Source organism: Archocentrus centrarchus, chromosome 24 (assembly GCF_007364275.1).
Source record: "Archocentrus centrarchus isolate MPI-CPG fArcCen1 chromosome 24, fArcCen1, whole genome shotgun sequence".
NCBI classification, from domain to species: Eukaryota; Metazoa; Chordata; class Actinopteri; order Cichliformes; family Cichlidae; genus Archocentrus; species Archocentrus centrarchus.
The window spans coordinates 22,145,114-22,163,798 of NC_044369.1; the positions used below are offsets into that span (position 1 = coordinate 22,145,114).

Genomic DNA, 18,685 nt, shown 5'->3' on the forward strand with positions numbered 1-18,685 from the left:
ACAAAAATACAAATTTTGGTGCTTGTATCCACTTTTGAACAATTGTTTCAGTTATCTGCTGCACTATGTTGTTTTTTCTTTGGTGTACATGTAAAATACCAGGTGTGTGGCTATTTGTGTCATAATGTGAGTTGAGGCACTCTTCTGTGACACTTCAAAATCTATCCAAATTTTTGGGAGGATTATGTGAAATATCAGTTAAGGACTTATTGTTTTTCCCTATTCCGGCACATAATTTGCTCGTGTTTCATTTATTGAGTTGGTCATTAATCACACAGATTTCTGGCTCAGTATAATCACATCATTAAGTACGCTCTGTTAGGTTGATCCTGGACTGTAAAAAAAACAAAACAAAGGACTACTATATATTCTCATCAGAAGTATGTATATTGTATACCTACCATGCTGTCATGTGCCATAAATATGTACATTAACAAGAAATGATGCTCTGTTTTGCAAAGGTTACAGCAATTTGTAGCTCAAGCCGGTGAGGGAGCTGATGATTACATAAAGGGATGAAAAAATACTGGAAGTCTCTGTACTGTAAATGTGGGAGGTGAATCTGAGTGTACTTACCAGGTGACAGACAGGGAGACAGAAAACTGAGGGGAGGGGAAACACTGGAAGATAGCAGTGGACCACTCTAGAAAGAGAAAAAAGCAAACGGAGAGGGAGAGAGAAAAGAAATTAAGTGCAATTTGCAGATATGTGCTAACTTCATTATTCAGCTTCATCTCGTACACTTACAGTCATATTACAGATGATTGTGATGCCTTCAGGGGGGAGACACTGACACAAAACAGATGTACACGAGCATGTTCCTACACAATCATACACACACACACACAACGCACACTAGGGTGTAATCACTACCTCCCCATTAATGTTCCTTATCCTATTTGGCAAGTGCAGAATTTTAATCATTCCTCTGGCTTCTGCTAAATAAACTTTTAATGGAAGGCGCTTCCCGTAAGAAAGGCTGCCTCTGTCAGAGAGATTGGTGGAAATGAGCTGGCAAATTAGACAAACGGCACCACCTCCACATCTGCTCTGCTGTAGCTTTTGAGAGGCAGGTATGTCAGTGAAAATAAAGCAGAGTCTGCTAAAACCTTAAAATGTAAATGTAAAGTACAGATTGTGTCACAAGGTACAGACAGAGAGGAAATGGGAATAAGCAAAACAAGAACCAAACTATAGATGGAAAGCAGGATAATCCTCCTCTTGGCAAGGCATCTTATATCTCATGTCTGCACTGAAGAGAAGAAAAATTCCTTATCATTTCCTGTACTTAGGAGTGACTGTGATTCTGCTTGTGTCTCTCATATCATCATCACAGCTCTAGAACAGGAACAGGCCAGTAATGGTTTCTTTATACAATCACTTTGCAAGATAAACTTTGCTACATAAGTGTAGACAGTACAAGCTACATTTCAACAAGTAAAGTGAGGGAAAGTTGCTGCTCTTCAGATTGTATTTACATCTGGGATTATGATTATTTGTTAATGTTGACATTTTTGAAAGCCCAACAAAGAATGTACTTTGTGACTGGCTTCTTGTGACTTCCAGTGTTAAACAAGGGGCTTAACAAAAATACTGCATTTGCAGTCCAAATAAATTGGACAAACTAACATAATTTTAAATGTAAGGATTGTTTTTATTACTTGGATAAAAATTCTTTGCAGTCAGTCACTGCCTGAAGTGTAGAACCCACGGACATCACCAAATGCTGTGTTTTCTCCCTTGAGATGATCTGCTAGGCCTTGATTGCCGTTACCTTCAGTTGCTGCATGTTTGGGGATCTTTCTGCATTCAGATTTGTATTTAATAACTCAAAAGTATGCTCTATTGATCAAGTGACTGACTAGACCATTGAAGGATATCCCCATTTCTTTGCCTTGAGAAACTCTTGGGTTGCTTTTGCAGTTCGCTTTGGATAATTATCCATTTACACTGTGAAGAGCTGCCTGTACAGTTTGGCAGCATTTGGCTGAATCTGAGCAGAGAGTATAACTCTGTACACTTCACAATTCACCCTGCTGCTTCTATCAGCAGTCACGTCATCAATAAACACTAGTGACCTTATTCAGCTGGCAGCCATACATACCCATAACATCACCTCCACCAAGGTTGACAGATGATGTGGTATTTCATGAGCTGTTCCTTTCATTCTCCATTGTTTTCTCTTCCAGTCATTCTGGTTCAAGTTAATCTTGGTTTCATCTCCCCAAAGTCTTTTTTTCATAACTGTGGAGGTTTTTTCAGATGTTTTCTGGTAAATTCTAATCTGGCCTTCCTGTTCTTGAATGTAACCAGTGGTATGCACATTGTTGTAAATCCTCTGTATTTACATTGTAAATACATTGATTGTAGACTTTGAAAATGATATGCCTACCTCCTCAAAAGTATTGACTTGGTTAGATGTTGTGTGTGTTTTTCTTAACCATGGACATCTGTATCATGCACTCTGTTGTCTTTTCTGGTTTTTCGGGCTTTTTGGTGCTGCTTAGCTAGCCAGTCCATTCCTTCTTTTTAAGAAAGTACCAGACTGTTGACGTGGCTGCTGCTAAAGGTTATGCTAGCTCTCTGATAGGTTTATTTTTGTTTTTCAGCCTAATACAGGCCTCCTCCACTTGCACTGACATCTCTTTTGGCCTCAAATTTAAAATTACAGTTAATTAATTTTCAATAATTGCAGTGAAAAACTATAGAATACAAAGTCAACACTTTTAGCCAACTTTAGATATTATGTGTGCTTTATTTGTCATGAAATAATAAGTGAACCGGCGTCACCTGGCCATGAAACTGCTTGTCAGTCCACTGTTTAACTGCTTTTGAGCCTCTGAAAATGGTGAACTGCGTAGAAAAATCTCTGTAATTCCTAAAAAACTAAGGCAAAATATTTGTTAAACCCACTGAATTAAAGCTGAAACTCTGCACTTCAATCTCTTATTGTTTTTTTAATTAAAATCCATGTGGAGGTGTATGGAAGCTTCAAAAGTTGGATCTTTGTGCAACTAATTATGGACCTCACTCTACAGATGTATAAAATTTTTACTGAGGAAAATTTTAAATCCTAGCATCAGTTGGATTTTACTACTGAGCTTGTTATTGATCCCACACCATCTATTTTGAGTCATCTCCCTCTGATCCCTCTCTCCCGCTCTTCATGTGAATGGGCCTCTCCCACAGTCGCAACTTATGTGCATCAAATATTCCACATGTCAAGTGGACTCACTGCACAAGAGCTGTTCACAGGCCTCTTCAGCCAGGGTAGAGCATCACCGGGTACACTCTGCATCAAAAAAGCCATGATACACGTACAGACACCAATATTTATGTTCTAATAAGCATTTTAGTAAGAGCACTATAAAAAGAAAAGTTTAATAATGCTTGGTTCCTACTGTTTCACCAGGCATCTTTCACCCATCAAAATAAGAATAACCTGGACTAGGAAATCATGTAAAATACTGCCAATGCTGCTACTACTACTAACAATAAAAAGAAAATAGGCAATGCTGCTGCTGCTGAGTGGACATATTGATATTTTACACTTTCAGCACACAAAGCTAACAAACTGGAACTGAATGGTGCTACCATGGAAACTCCAGCCACAGCACAGCTACTAGAGTTCAGTCATGAATACACAATATCAAACAAAAGATAGCTTTTTCTTGCTACATCTCTTCTCTCTGTGCATGTGTGTGAACACACATGCAGTATGTGTGTATTTTTAGTAGGCGCTATTCCAAGTAACATCCAGCAGTGCAGTAATCATTCCTTTGATTAAAGCAACAGGTAAGAGGCTGGTAATCTCTCCCCTGCCTGTCACAGGATTTAAATGGTATAAACAGTGACAGCTGTACAACCATCACTCAACAAATGACAGCTCTACAGGGGAAGCGCACAGGGGTGCTGATTAAAACGACAACATTGCCAACTACGCACCCAATCCCACAGGTATCGCAAGATGGGATTTGGCAGGGGAAATGACATTATCTGCGTTACCTGAAATAGCCTAATCTGAAAATAATACAAAAACATCTACACATTCAAGCCACCAAAATGCCTGTCATGAACTGGATTAGAAGTGAAGAGAATGACAGTTCAAGTGCTAACAACATATGTCCCCGCCTCAGGAAATCGACCCAACCCAAAGGCTGACGCGCAATGCTCTGTGGGACACACTGTTGGCTGCTTTGCTGCCATGAGCAGCACCTGTCAGGGAATTGAGATGATAACTCTCACTTGGCCCCTGAAGTCAGCTATGTTGTGAGTCACCCTGAAGGGACATTAAATAACATCCACTCTCCTACTGACCAAAGGAGCACTCTGAGAAAAACTCTTCCCCTGTTTTTTTTTTTGTGCAGCTGCGTCACACATGATGGTGGGGTTCCTCAGAGGACTGACGGAGGGATACCAGAATGAAAACTGAGGGACAGAAAACTTGACAAACACTGACACTAAAAAAAAAAAAAAAACTGATGTTTTATATAATACAATTTCATTATCAAAACTGATACCAGTCTAGTGTCTGTAAAGCAATTAGGAAGGTCCCATCAGGAACTCGTTGGTCAATGGGAAAAGAGCTGACAGGTGACTTTTATCCCCTTCATCTCTATTCACAAATTAAGACATTAAATATCATTTGTCTGCATACAGGCCAAAGCTTAAAAAAGGACATTTTTTAGTTTCATTGGGGAGGTGGGGGGTATGTCTTTATGCCACTGCAAGGATTCCAGTTGAGACTCCTGGAAGTTACTCCATCCCCGTTTCAAGTTGCTGAAAATAACTCAGTTACAAACATGAGTCTGTTAGTAGTTTTTTTTAAAGTTTATACTGCCGGGGCACCTGGGTGGCTTAGTGGTGAAGCCGGCGACCACATACACATGCCGCATTGCGGTGCAGGCGGCGCGGGTTCGCGTCCCGGCCTGTTGTCAATTTGCCTGCGTGTCTTCCCCTGTATCTTTCCCCCATTTCCTGTCTCTCTCTCCACTGTCAATAAAAGCTGCTGTGGCTAAAAATGCAAAAAGAAAAAAGTTTATACTACTATTAAAATGTTGGCAGCTTGTCACAGTGGTGTTAGACTTTTGCTGTGTCTAGAATCCCATATTTCTGGACTTGCATTTGCTATTTTGTGCATAAATTGAGCTGCACTACAAATATGTGGATGGTCTAGTCGTAACTATGAAAAGGTAGAGTGTGAAATGCTGGAAGATTAGCAGGGATGGGCATGCTTTTTGAATAGTTAATAAATTATTTTATCTATACTATGTTAAGATATACTGTATATCCATTGTTTCTACAGGTGTCTGATGCTATGTAATGGACTACTACAGCCAGAAGCCAGAAGGAGGCGATAATGCACCTAAAAGGTGTTTATTGACTGCCATTAAAAACTAAAAATAGAAAAATAACGCACATACTGCAGTGAGATTAAGTTTAAAAAGAGCAGAAAAATGCAGCATCAAAGAAACCTACAACTGTCACAAAGTCTTATATGGAAGTCCTTTAAATAACAAATGACAACAAGGTTCGATGCCAGGTAAGGCTAGCAAGTCACAAGTCCATAAAAGTTTGTTTCCACCACTGGGAAAAAAAAATGCAAAAACTGGCAGGCAGAGCTAATTCGACATTTCAAGTTGTTATCTCAAAATTTGGAGTTACTAAGTATCTCTTATTTCTGGTTTGAAATTTCAAAGTGCGTAACTCAAGACTTGTGGTTAGAGGCTGGACAATTTATAATTTTTCACAAAGTATCAACCTTAGTATTACAATCATGGGCAAATTTCCCATGAGAACACCTGTTGAAATGAATACACTACACAAAGAAGTACATACATGGAAGTGCACAAATAGAAGCATCCACATTAGGCCACAGTGTTTGTGCCTCTTCTCACCTTTGCTCTTTTGTGGTTGCTCTAAAACATTTTTGTTCACCTTTTGCATGATCTGCAGCTGCTGAAACAGTCCACAAGAATCTTTAAGTAGGACCTTTAGCTTTACATTACCATACTAATTAAAAATAGGTCCCATTTAAATAACTTCAACATAGTGACAGTGAAGCTTTACAGTGTACCATTCAACATCATTGGTATGAACCTCATATACACCAGGCTAACATTTTTATATGCCTAACACTTTATTAAATTACATTTAGTGACAAACTTGCAAACAGCTGCAAAACTGTGAAAAAAACTAAAAAAAAAGGCTTAAGTTTTCTTCTTTCCATCACAAAGTCAGTGATACATTAGCAAAAATTGAAATTTTTACTTAACTGTCTAATTTAAAAAGCAAATTTTCATGCAAACAACAGTTGTGTAACAATGACTCAGTAAACACTGATATTGCTGAACCAGCTTTAAAAAGTCAAAACTCCAACGCAACTTAATTTGATGCCACCAAAATGCTACACCCATTTTAGTGATAGTACCAGGCGACCTCTTCAGTGAATGTGTTACACTCGACAACCTTTGAAATTTTTGGGTACAGGCACTTCTAATGTAGAGTAGGAGGTGTTAAAATATAAAGACTTGAACTCAATACTGGCACCATTCATTGGAACATAGGTTCAATTCCTGCTAACACATCAGTGTAAACAAAATGAATCATGCCAGCAGTGAGGCTGGAAGCTCTCTCAAGTATTTATGAGTTTGGGGGTTTTTTTGTATTGTTTTTTTCCAATATGTCCATCCAACCAAAAGACCAACACAAGCATGAATTGAGAAAATACCTTGAAACATCACTCCTTTTTTTTTTATTGTCTTCACAATAGAACGTGGGTAAAATTGAAATAGGATTTAAAGACAAAAAGAGAGGCATCCTACGAGCAGCAGAGAACAATGGAGGAAGGGAGAAAGGCAAGTAGACAAAGAGATAGCTGCACAAGCACCAAAACATTTCACATACACTTTGACTTTTCAATTTTGTCTCTTCTGTATGATGCTGTCAGAAGCCAGCTCCCTGAGGGCCAAAGAGTGTGAGGCAGCCAGAGAGAGTAAAATCCAGGCAGAGAGAAAAGGTGAGCGGGAGAATTTTTCTGCTTAGTGAGTCAGAGACAACACGGTGAGAATATCACTTGCTTTTCCTTGGAGAATGATGGACGACTGTCTTTAACAAGAAAAAAATTAGGTCTAGAGTCTCTCTGCTCACATCAGACACAAACCGAGAGCACTTCTCCCCTTCCGCCATTGTGCAGGCTAATTAGTAGATTTTATTAGCATGGACCAATAGTAGGAAACCATTCAACCTCAGCTAATAGGTCATAGCATAATTTGTGCTAGTATGACATGAAATACTGTAGGGATTAAGTTTCAGACCCAGAATCTATAACACTGCATTCATCCATCTAATGCTATATAATACATCTTCACTGTAAACCATCCTTCTAAAATAAAAACAATCTCTCTCCACAGTGTGTGGAGTGTTTTTGTTTTCTGCCCGTACCAAAACGCATATCCTTCATAAACAGAGGGTATACTCATGCAGGTGTAAAAAGGAAGCACAGGATTGGCTGATTAGTTGTAGAGCCATGTGTTAGGGAGAAGGTCTGATCAGGAAGTGAATGTCTGATTTATATCTTTTAAAATTTTCTTCCTAAAAGCACCTCAACAATATCAATGGGATTTTTGAGTGTCTTCATCCTGGAAGGAGTTTTCTAAAGGGCCAGTTTCAAGTCATCTAAACTGTGTTACTGTGCAATTGAAACACCAAAATGGTTAGGAAAGTTATGCTTAGACTTAATTTCCATCCATGTATGTTTATGTTTGCCCAGGTATTTTTTTGGTGACATACAGTATTTCGAAAATTTTTTTATTTTTACTTCTATCACTAATACTATTTTTACTTTTTTGTGCCAAACCTAATCACATCTGCGATAGACTGGGCAGTTCCCTTGCTCTTATTTTCAAAGTTGTGCCACTACAATGAGCAAAGCAGCAGACTTAGCTGGACTTAGTTGCTAAGATATGTTGAATGCTTTGGTCATTGAAGTCAGCATGGCTGAGAGAGCCACTAGAGTGGCAGCTGATTATTGCTCCTCTACAAATACAAGTCTATGTATATTTGCAGAAGGACACACATGCACACAAAGCAGCAATTGACACATAATGATTGACATCTGGTACGTCAAAAAGGCTATACTGTGAAAAAAAGAGCGAGAATTTGGAGAACAGGCTGTGGTGGTAGGTTATGATTATCGTGTATTTGCTCACAACTTTGCACCTATTTTCAGTTGTAGACACACCATCACCAGCAAATGCCTGCAATGTAATCCCACACGGCATTAAAGTAATGGTGCTTGTTTCTCCACATGATTGTAATGCAAAGCAAATCATATTTATTTATTTATATAAATTTATATATTTAGATTTTGCTTTTTCAGGAAAAATTTGAGCATTCCCGGCCACCTCAGTGAAACTCCCATCAATGCTCCCCAGAGACAATCATATGTGACTCACAGTTGACACTCTTTCACAAGAGCTACAGTACCAAACGCTTCAAGTCAAGCCAAACATAACAAAATGTAACGCTCTGCTAACAGCGTGTGAAAAGCTGAATATTTCAATCTGCCATATATTATTGGTTCCATTTTCATTGGGTTGAATTCAGAAAATATGGTGCACCATTTCGGTAACAACTCAAACCACAAAGCATTTTATATTTGCTAACCTTTGCATTTAAATGGCTTCAAGAGTGCAGTGGCTGGTGCGCAGGGCCAAAATAGTGACCAATGATTTTAATTTGTGTGTTATGCAACAGAGGATATTGTTTAAACAATAAGTCCCTCTGACTTTACAAAGTGCATTACCCTTCCATTTATTTGTTCTGCATGTTAGCAGTGGAGTCTGCCAACCACAGTGTTGGACTCATATTGCCTATTAACACACAAAGCATTCACAGGAAATGATGAATCCATGTCATCCACCATGAATGTTTTTAATTTGAACTCCCTGATATTAGCCTGACCATTTACTGTTCCCTCTCACACAGCTGCATCAGGGCTGTATTATATTACTCCTAATATCAACCAGCCAGCTGCTTCTAGTTCATATTAAAAACACTTGAATGACACAACACTGGATGCCTTTTACTGTGAAGAAGACACAGGAAATGCAAATTATTTGCCACAGAGGGTGAAATGAACTATGCTCATTCATCAAAAATCATCAACAAAACAAAAGATAATTATTTTTCATTAAAGAACAAACAGAAACACTTCATACTGTGTGTAGCATGAAATCTGATTAAATCTGCAGTCATTTTCTGCTGATAGTACAAACTACAACACAGGTTTTTGGGCTGTAGTAGAGGATTAAACTAAGCACACACAGAGACTTCAGTTTGACCCATTTTGTGTTCGGTTGCAAATAGAACCTAAAATCGTAACATTATTATTGTGTAATATTAAATAAAATGTTCACAGACTGGTCTAATAGGATCTGACTTCATTAGATTGCCATCTTTACTTTTGCAGAAAAGTGACTTAAGTGAACCTAAAAATTACAAATAAAATGACATTTGCATAATGAGGTGCATGTCTGGAAGAGGCTTTTAATTCGAGGCCTTAGGTGAAAGTAATCATTCCTTTGAGTGCTGCAATGAACCCTTTCAGTGCTACAGTTTTCTTCTCATTGTTAATCAAACTGTGGCAAGTTGACTAAGTAATAGCAGGAGTTTCATAAACAAAAGAAGCTTGTCTGTGTTTACGGAGCCAAGGAAAATTAACATTTGGTAAGACACCACCTCTTTGGTGTCCAGCCTCTAAAATTTGATTCCTCTTCAACTTTATTTATTTACAGTACTGTGTGACCCCTCATTTCTTTATATTTTGCTATGAAAATGGGAAATAAGTGAAAACATAAACATAAATACGTGATATAAGGCAAATACAGAGTTTGCACAATTCCAAGAAGCTTGAAAGATTACCTTTATTCTTCAACACAGCCTGAACTCTCTTAGGCAGCTTTCTTGTCATTTCTTCAAGTAGTCTACAGGAATAGTTCTCCAGGCTTCTTGAAGGACATTCAGAGCTCCTCTTTGGATGTTGGCTGCCTTTTGTTCTGTTCCCTGTCAACATGATCCCACTCTGCTTCAATAACATTAGGGTCTGGGCTCTGGGGAGGTCAATCTATGACTGATAGTGTTCCACTGTGTGTTCTTCTAATCAGGTATACTTTTACTGCATTGGTAGTGTATTTGTAAATAAAAAAAAAAAAAAAATTAAAATTGAAAATTGGATTATTCACTCCATAAGACCTGTTGCCACTGCAGGTCCTGTGTCAAAGACCTGCAATGGACCTGTTGGATTTTATTTTCCTCTTTCTTAAGGATGTGACTTTCAGATACTGTTCATCTACTATAGATCTTTTTTTTTTTTTTTTTTTTTTTTTTTTTTAAAAACCTGCCACTTCTTCTTTTTAAGGACAAACTGCACACCGTGCCAAGATATGTCATGTTTTTAGCTAATAGCTCTTTAGGAATCACCTTGTTGGTGCAAAAATATTATTTTATGCCTGTCAAACTGTGTTATGACTTTCATTTTTCATAGATTAAACTAAAGAAATGGGAACAATTTATGTGTTTCTGCAGCAAAGTGCCAAAAGATACAATTTAAAATGAGTTCTTTGCAAAGTTGTTTTTACAAGTAAATGTATGTATGCATAAATGATTGATAAGGCACTGTTAAGTGGCTTAACAAACAAAATATTACTCTGAAAATGGTCAAGTACAAGGACTGCACTGAAAATGAGTAAATAAGCAGCCAATGTCCAAAGAAAGAACTTTGGAGAACTACTGATCAAGACCACTTCACAAAGTTACCAAAAATGTCTGGTTCCTTGGAAGCAATATATAAAGAAATGAAAGGTGGCTCAAGACATTTTCACAGTACTGTAATGCTTTTCCATTGCTTTTTACAAGAACATAACTATATAATGCAAAGCATGTACCAGGTAACCCTCAGAAGTCCTAAGTATTAATGGGACACGGAGACAAAACATGTTAAAGCTGCTAGAGATGGTTTTCCCCAATAAATGCCTTCAGAATTCAGCAAGTGCTTGGAACAACCATATATATTATATATACTGTATACATATATATATGTATACAGTATATATATGAACGCAATATGTAATATATGATTTCCCATCCAGTATATATACAGTATATATAATTCCCCTAGTCCATGTGCTATAATAGTGTCACTTCAGGAAAATGTTTCTAAGCATTTGTCACTGGAAAATTTACATTCCTCCTTTTATGATGTGCTTTGTGACACTTTTCTAAACTTAACATTGCTTCCACCGTTTGTTATGATAGCCATCTAAAGGATTTATGTGCTTAGGACAAAGGTTTGTTTAAATAACATCCAAGAAGTGGCTGATGAAAAATGGATGAGGCACTTTGACAAATTTCTGGCATTGCTTGGAAAGCCATGTGAAGGGAACTAAATTTATTTGCCTATTAAACCGTGTGTTTAAAGTCAGCCTAAAATCTGTTTGTTTCCCTCCTTGCACTTCTCATTTTATGAGTTAAAAACTCAGAAGAAAGCCCCAAAAAACGCCATTAAAATCCACTTCATCTTTCAAAACAATAAACAAAGAAAGACATAAATTAGGCCAATATTAAAGACTTCATGCTGTTTCACTCAAGGACGTCTGCATATATAGCAGGAATTCCCCTGCAGCCATTAGATTATCCAAGTCAACAACAAAGTAGAGACAATTGTGCCATGTACTGTGCTCTGCATTTCAACTGAGCTGAGCAGGGTAAATGATAAGCTCAGCTGTGTTACATAATTGTTATCTTGTAGAGTAGTGGGCTGACTAAAGAGACCCCTCTGGCGCGCACACACACACACACACACACACACACACACACACACACACACACACACACACACACACACACACACACAGTCATGTTCTGATCATTCCACAGGACATTACATTACAGGAAACTTGCCAAAAAACATAATCCGTAACCCAACCTGAACATCTTTATAGCACTGCAATATAATTAAAGCTACACACATTCTCCCCCTTTTCCCAGACACACAAGGGCAGTGCTGTAGCAAGAGGAAGAAGCAACATTCCTGCTGTTTATCAAGTCATCTGATCAGACCAGCGAGTCATGCGTTGAAGCCATGTTAGAGGCTGGGCGGGATGCTCTGGGCTAACCCTAGCCTAATGTATTCTGCTGTTTTCAGCATCTTAACTCATTCACTCACAGAGCTCTCTGTCTTAATGTGAATGACCTAAAGAAGGCACTTAAGACCTCCCTGTGTTCGCCCCATTTGCAACACAAACAGATAAACCATAAAAAGCTCAATCGATAAGTAAGTAAAATGTCTGCTAATTATACACTTCAAATATTGACAGTGTTGATAAATGTGATAATTTTGCTGACTTCAGTGGTCTTCATCAGTGTGTTGTAAAGCTTTGCTCTCTCTATTATGGGCCTGGGATTGTTAATAATAGCTATCCAGGAGAGGACGGCACAGAATCACGTTTTGCATTCTGGAGCAAAGGTCGACAGTTTAATTGGAAGTGCAAATTGCGTTCACATGTATCCCCACAGTGGATTGAGCCACGGGTAAAGTGAATGTGCGCATTGCAAGCATGTGTGCATTTAGCAAAAGAGAGGGGAGGGTTCGTCCCTCGTATTTTTAGACTTACGCGTGGAGCCGAGCTACAGTTATTATCACTGAAGTGTTTTTATTCCTCAAAGCCTCTTTCACACAAACTCAGATACTCCTGCTGCCTGCTACTGAATCAGCTAGGCCGATGCTGCCAATTTTTTATTAAGAAAGAGTAAATATTGACTTCATGACTGTAGCTTCCATCTGTTGGTGTGAGAGTAAGAGTCTCGCTCGCTATCTGCTTTGCTTTCACTCGCTGCCGCCACCCCCCCACCCCCCCCATCTCCTTCCCTCTGCTGCTGGCTGAGAGTCTGCAGAGAATACCCCCGTCATTATAGTCACCCTCGAGCCACACTTACCCTTGTAGTGAAGACATGCTCTCTCTCTCTCTCATCATTGATCTTTCTCTTTCTTTAGGCAGCTAATAGGGCTCCTGCATATCTCTATAATCCACAACATCTGGATTATTGAGGGTCGAGGCCACTTTTGATCAGCTATCTTGTACATAAAGCTAAGACTGTGGGAGTGGAGCTGAGTGGTTTATCAGAGCAAAGAGCAGAGGGTGGCGCTGAGGTTTACTAACCCTTTTAGCAGTGGCACGGGCCGGCAGCACTGAACATCCACAATAACAGTCTTTCATGTTGTATCTTAGAAAGCTTTCTAAGCAAGTGCACAACCTGAAAGACACTAGATTTGCACAAAAGCAGGGTTACAGCTTCTTTTAATATCCAAACAAAGGTACTTTGACATGTTTACACCTCTATGAAACTATTTTGGTACGGCCATTTAAGAGGACTTGTTTTCTTTATGCTACTGGATTCTATTTAAAAGTAATATTTTCTCTCTCTGGGTGCAGCCTCAGGTGCCTGTCACATCCATATTTTCGATAAACGAAATGCAGCAAGCTAGGACAAAGTTTCAGGGATCCGTGTAAATGTTTGCAGTGGGAGTTTAGGTGTGTTGACTCTGCTGCCGCTGACACTGCTTCTCAAAAGTGAAATGCTGCTGCATGACTGTTGGAAGAATTTGATGTTTTCTGTTTGAACACTGACCTTATTCTAAATATTCTTCTTGTAAATTGGCCATGGATGAGAGGTAGATCAAGTGCTTTAATTGTACAGAATAAAGTATTGTATGAATGTATGGTTAAATGTGACTTACAGTCTAAAGCCCTTTGAGTGGGCAGTATGACTATGAAAGCACCATATAAATGTCGGTTCAACAACCACCAAAAAATCTGGTGTCAACAGGGCTTTTGTCAGTACTCACAGCTTATTAGTGTGAAAAGTCACATGCACTTCACTGTACATGGGCACACAGACATACAGTACAGTGTATTTAAATTAGAAGCTTAACTGCCATAGGATTTTTTTTTTTTATAAATTCTTGGTAGTACTTTATAATAACCGTTGCTAATAAATGGTAAATTGATAGTGCAGATTAAAAATTGGTCTGTAAAACAACTATTAACATTTTCTGGAAGGTTACTGTAAGGTTGTAACTAGTGCTTATAATACTTTGTACACAGTTGATAAAAACTCCGTAGGTTATCTATAAACTTTATTTGGATGCCAATTATAAGACTGTAACTGATGTTTATAACACTTGTTTCAAAGAGTCCATAATTACGCAGGTATGTAAATCACAAGACTGTGAACTTGGAGATGGCACATGCCCTGTTTCCCTAGCATACAGTCACATGAAAAAGAAAGTCTTCACAGGACTCTGTGGAATCCTATTAAAAACGTGCCACGATTCAATAGCTTCTGGAACCTTGAAGTAATCGTTTTTTGTATGACTTTATCAGTGTCTCACATTGTTGTGGAGGAATTCTGGCCCACTCTTCTTTACAGCGTTGCTTCAGCTCAGTGAGGTTTGCGGGCATTTCTTTATGCACAGCTCTCTAAGGTCCCTCCACAGCATTTCAATCAGGCTGTGGTCTGGACTTTGACTTGGCCTTTGCAGCACCTTGATTCTCTTCGTTTTCAGCCATTCTGCTGTAGATTTGCTGCTGTGCCTGGGATCATTGTCCTGTTGGATGACCCAGTTTCAGCCAAGCTCTAGCTGTCAGACAGATGGCCTCACATTTGACTCTAGAATACTTTGGAATACAGAGGAGCTCATGATCAAGTCAATGACTACAAGGTCCTATGGCTGCAAAACAAGCCAAAATCATCACCCCTCCAACACCCATTTTATCCAAAGGTTCCAGAAGTCTTGTGGTTTATCCAGATGCAACTTTGCACACCCAAGCTGTGCTGCCATGTTCTTTTTAGGAAGAAGTTTTCTTCTGGCAACCCTTCCAAACAAACCACACTTGTTCTGTCTTTTTCTAACTGTACTGCCATGAACTTTAGCATTTAACATGCTAACTGAGGGTTGTAGAGTCTGAGATGTGAGCACCTCTATAAAAGCAGCTTTTATAGAGGTGCTCACACTTGCTGATGATCCATTAATCAAGTGTATTTGATTAGCAGCACCTGCCGGAAATTGCCCTCCGCTAGTAAAATATAAGGCTTAAAGGATATTAACATCCATCCTCTTCCTCTTTATCCTGCTAGTCGGGGTCACGGGGAAGGGGGGGGGGGGGGGGGGGGCTAAAGTTTGCTGAGTGTGTGTTTTGCCAGACACCTTAGCTGATTTAGGTTCATCTTGTACAGCGGGCTCCCAAAACTTTTCATATTCCTCATACTCTGTGCAGTGGTTTGTTCGGAGATGATGGACCAGGTTAGTTGTCGAGCTATCTTTAACAGCAACTGCTTTCTTTAACAGCAACCGCTTTCTTAAGTCTGCAAACTGCTGTCTTCTGAGCAATATCAGTCTTTTCAAATCCAAACCATCTCCACGCAAGTGAAGATGATCCTCGCCTAGGAATGAAATCTTAGGCGGTAGACTGCGAGGCTGGCGATGTCTGAATTTCTTCCCCTGGTGCAGTGTGTTCACTCATTTCCAGCTTTACGTGTGTTGTTTAGGCAGCTATGCTAGCACACAGTATGGGCACTCTGAATGCGCACGTGCAGCAGTCTATACTAAAGCATGAAGTAGTGAACACGTGGAATCGAGGCATTTTGATTGATGTTTTTTTCAAAGTCAGTAGCATACTTGATAACATCAGCTTGCACATCATTAACATGGTAATTAAGATATTATTGTAGACGATATATATCGCACACCCCTAACTGCAATTAGCAAGCGGACCCCGCACACGCCACCCTGTTGACGATACCAGACAAATTTTTTTTTCCCCCTCTGGCTTGATCGCAGTATTATTTCACCGCAATTCACAATCTACCACCGGGCATGGTCAGTTTTGTTCACAATGTGCACACAGCTAACTGATCATCTGCAGAGGAACGGTTTATTTGAAGAGTTTCAGTCAGGTTTCAGAATTCATCACAGTACAGAAACAGCATTAGTGAAGGTTACAAATGATCTTCTTAGAGCCTCTGACAGTGGACTCATCTCTGTACTTGTCCTGTTGGACCTCAGTGCAGCTTTTGATACTGTTGACCATAACATTTTATTACACAGATTAGAGCTTGCTATAGGTATTAAAGGTACTGCACTGCAGTGGTTTGAATCATATTTATCTCATAGACTCCAATTTGTTCATGTAAATGGGGAGTCTTCTTCACACACTAAGGTTAATTATGGAGTTCCACAGGGTTCTGTGCTAGGACCAATTTTATTTACATTATACATGCTTCCCTTAGGCAGTATTATTAGAAAGCACTGCATCAATTTTCATTGTTATGCAGATGATACTCAGCTTTACCTATCAATGAAGCCAGATGACACACATCAATTAGTTAAACTGCAGGAATGTCTTAAAGATATTAAGGCCTGGATGACCTCTAATTTCCTGCTTCTAAATTCAGATAAAACTGAAATTCTTGTACTCGGCCCCACAAATCTTAGAAACATGGTGTCAAAGCAGATACTTACTCTGGATGGCATTACTTTGGCCTCCACTAACACTGTGAGAAATCTTGGAGTCATTTTTGACCAGGATATGTCCTTCAATGCACATATTAAACAAATATGTAGGACCGCTTTTTTGCATTTGCGCAATATTTCTAAAATTAGAAACATCCTTTCTCAGACTGATGCTGAAAAGCTAATTCATGCATTTATTACTTCTAGGGTGGACTATTGTAATTCATTATTATCAGGCTGTCCTAAAAGCTTCCTGAAAAGCCATCAGCTGATCCAAAATGCTGCAGCTAGAGTACTGACAGGGACTAGAAAGAGAGAGCATATTTCTCCCATATTGGCTTCTCTTCATTGGCTCCCTGTTAAATCTAGAATAGAATTTAAAATTCTTCTCCTCACATACAAGGTCTTGAATAATCAGGCACCATCTTATCTCAAAGACCTCATAGTACCATATCACCCCAACAGAGCACTTCGCTCTCAGACTGCTGGCTTACTTGTGGTTCCTAGGATATTTAAGAGTAGAATGGGAGGCAGAGCCTTCAGCTTTCAGGCGCCTCTTCTGTGGAACCAGCTTCCAGCTTGGATTCGGGAGACAGACACCCTCTCTATTTTTAAGATTAGGCTTAAAACTTTCCTTTATGATAAAGCTTATAGTTAGGGCTGGATCAGGTGACCCTGAACCATCCCTTAGTTATGCTGCTATAGGCCTAGTCTGCTGGGGGGTTCACATAATGCACTGTTTCTTCTCAATTACCTTATTTACTTTGTTTATACTCCACTCTGCATTTAATCATTAATTGATATTAATCTCTGGCTCTCTTCCACAGCATGTCTTTCTCTCCCCTCAGCCCAACCGGTCGCGGCAGATGACTGCCCCTCCCTGAGCCTGGTTCTGCTGGAGGTTTCTTCCTGTTAAAAGGGAGTTTTTCCTTTCCACTGTCGCCAAGTGCTGCTCATAGGGGGTCGTTTTGACTGTTGGGTTTTCTCTGTATTATTGTAGGGTCTTTACCCACAATACAAAGCGCCTTGAGGCGACAGTTTGTTGTGATTTGGCGCTATATAAATAAAATTGAATTGAATTGAATTGAACACGCCATCTCGCAACGGTCTTGTTCACGCTTGATTTTGCGGGACAAAATAGCAACCAGTGTGAAAGTGAGGGAGAAGTAAAGGGAAAAGGCAGCTCCAAGAACAATTTTGGGCTTCCTACTAAATATAAATTCCCATGTGCATCTTATTTTCAGACCATCATAGCACTTTTTTTTTTTTTCTTTTTCAGAGCATTATAACACAGACTAGAGGAATCCACACTTCCAAGCGGCATCAAGTCACACGGTCCAATCATATTCAGGTGCCTTCAATGATACGTAGGACAAACCATTATGACAGAATATTACATACATAATTATCCAACTTCACCATCACTGAATTAGTAAGCTGGCACGGCATTTAGCGTTTAGCATTAGCAAGCTAATTAGCATTTGCAGGCTAATGCTAATTCACCCCACCACCGCAAATGGACAACAGGCTGAATCTTTTTTCTGGCTAGAACCCTGTCAATAATCAAAACTTTACAACAAAACAGCAATAATGTGTGTCAATCATATAATCCATGTTTTTACCAACTAATGGAACGACAACATTATTAATGATTAGTAAACATTCTAATTTAATGGTTTGTTAACATTAAAATAACTATGTATTAAAGTTTACTATGAATTTATTATTTATTACTAATGCTTACTATAAAGTGTTTCTTCCCTCTGGATACACTGTACCACTGCACTTTACAGTCATGATGAATAGTAACACATACTAAATAGGACAGCTGCAAGTTAAACACCTGTAAGATTCAAGCTATTAAGGTAGAAACATGTTTCTAAACTAATGCTAAGATATATGTTTTTAAAACAACTGCTCCAACCAACAGTATTATATTATTCTTTTCCTCTTAGTCATTCATTGTCAAGTTATAATCACTTGATTCTTGCCAACTAAATAACTTAGAGACACAGACCTCTCTGCTCTATAAACGCAAACGTGAATCAGGCACAACTAACAGACAGCTTTGATGCTACACATTGTTAATGCAGAATACATCATGAATACATT

At 39.0% G+C, this 18,685-nt stretch overlaps 1 protein-coding gene across 2 annotated transcripts in view; it reads right to left on the bottom strand.

Moving 5' to 3' along the window:
• Positions 1-18,685, bottom strand: part of plcb4b (phospholipase C, beta 4b) — a 73,262-nt gene that overhangs the window by 49,626 nt on the left and 4,951 nt on the right. For both annotated transcript variants that reach the window (XM_030721370.1, XM_030721369.1), the window contains exon 3: positions 577-643. The gene's annotated coding sequence lies outside the window, so the exon portion shown is untranslated. The remainder of the gene's footprint in view (positions 1-576; positions 644-18,685) is intronic.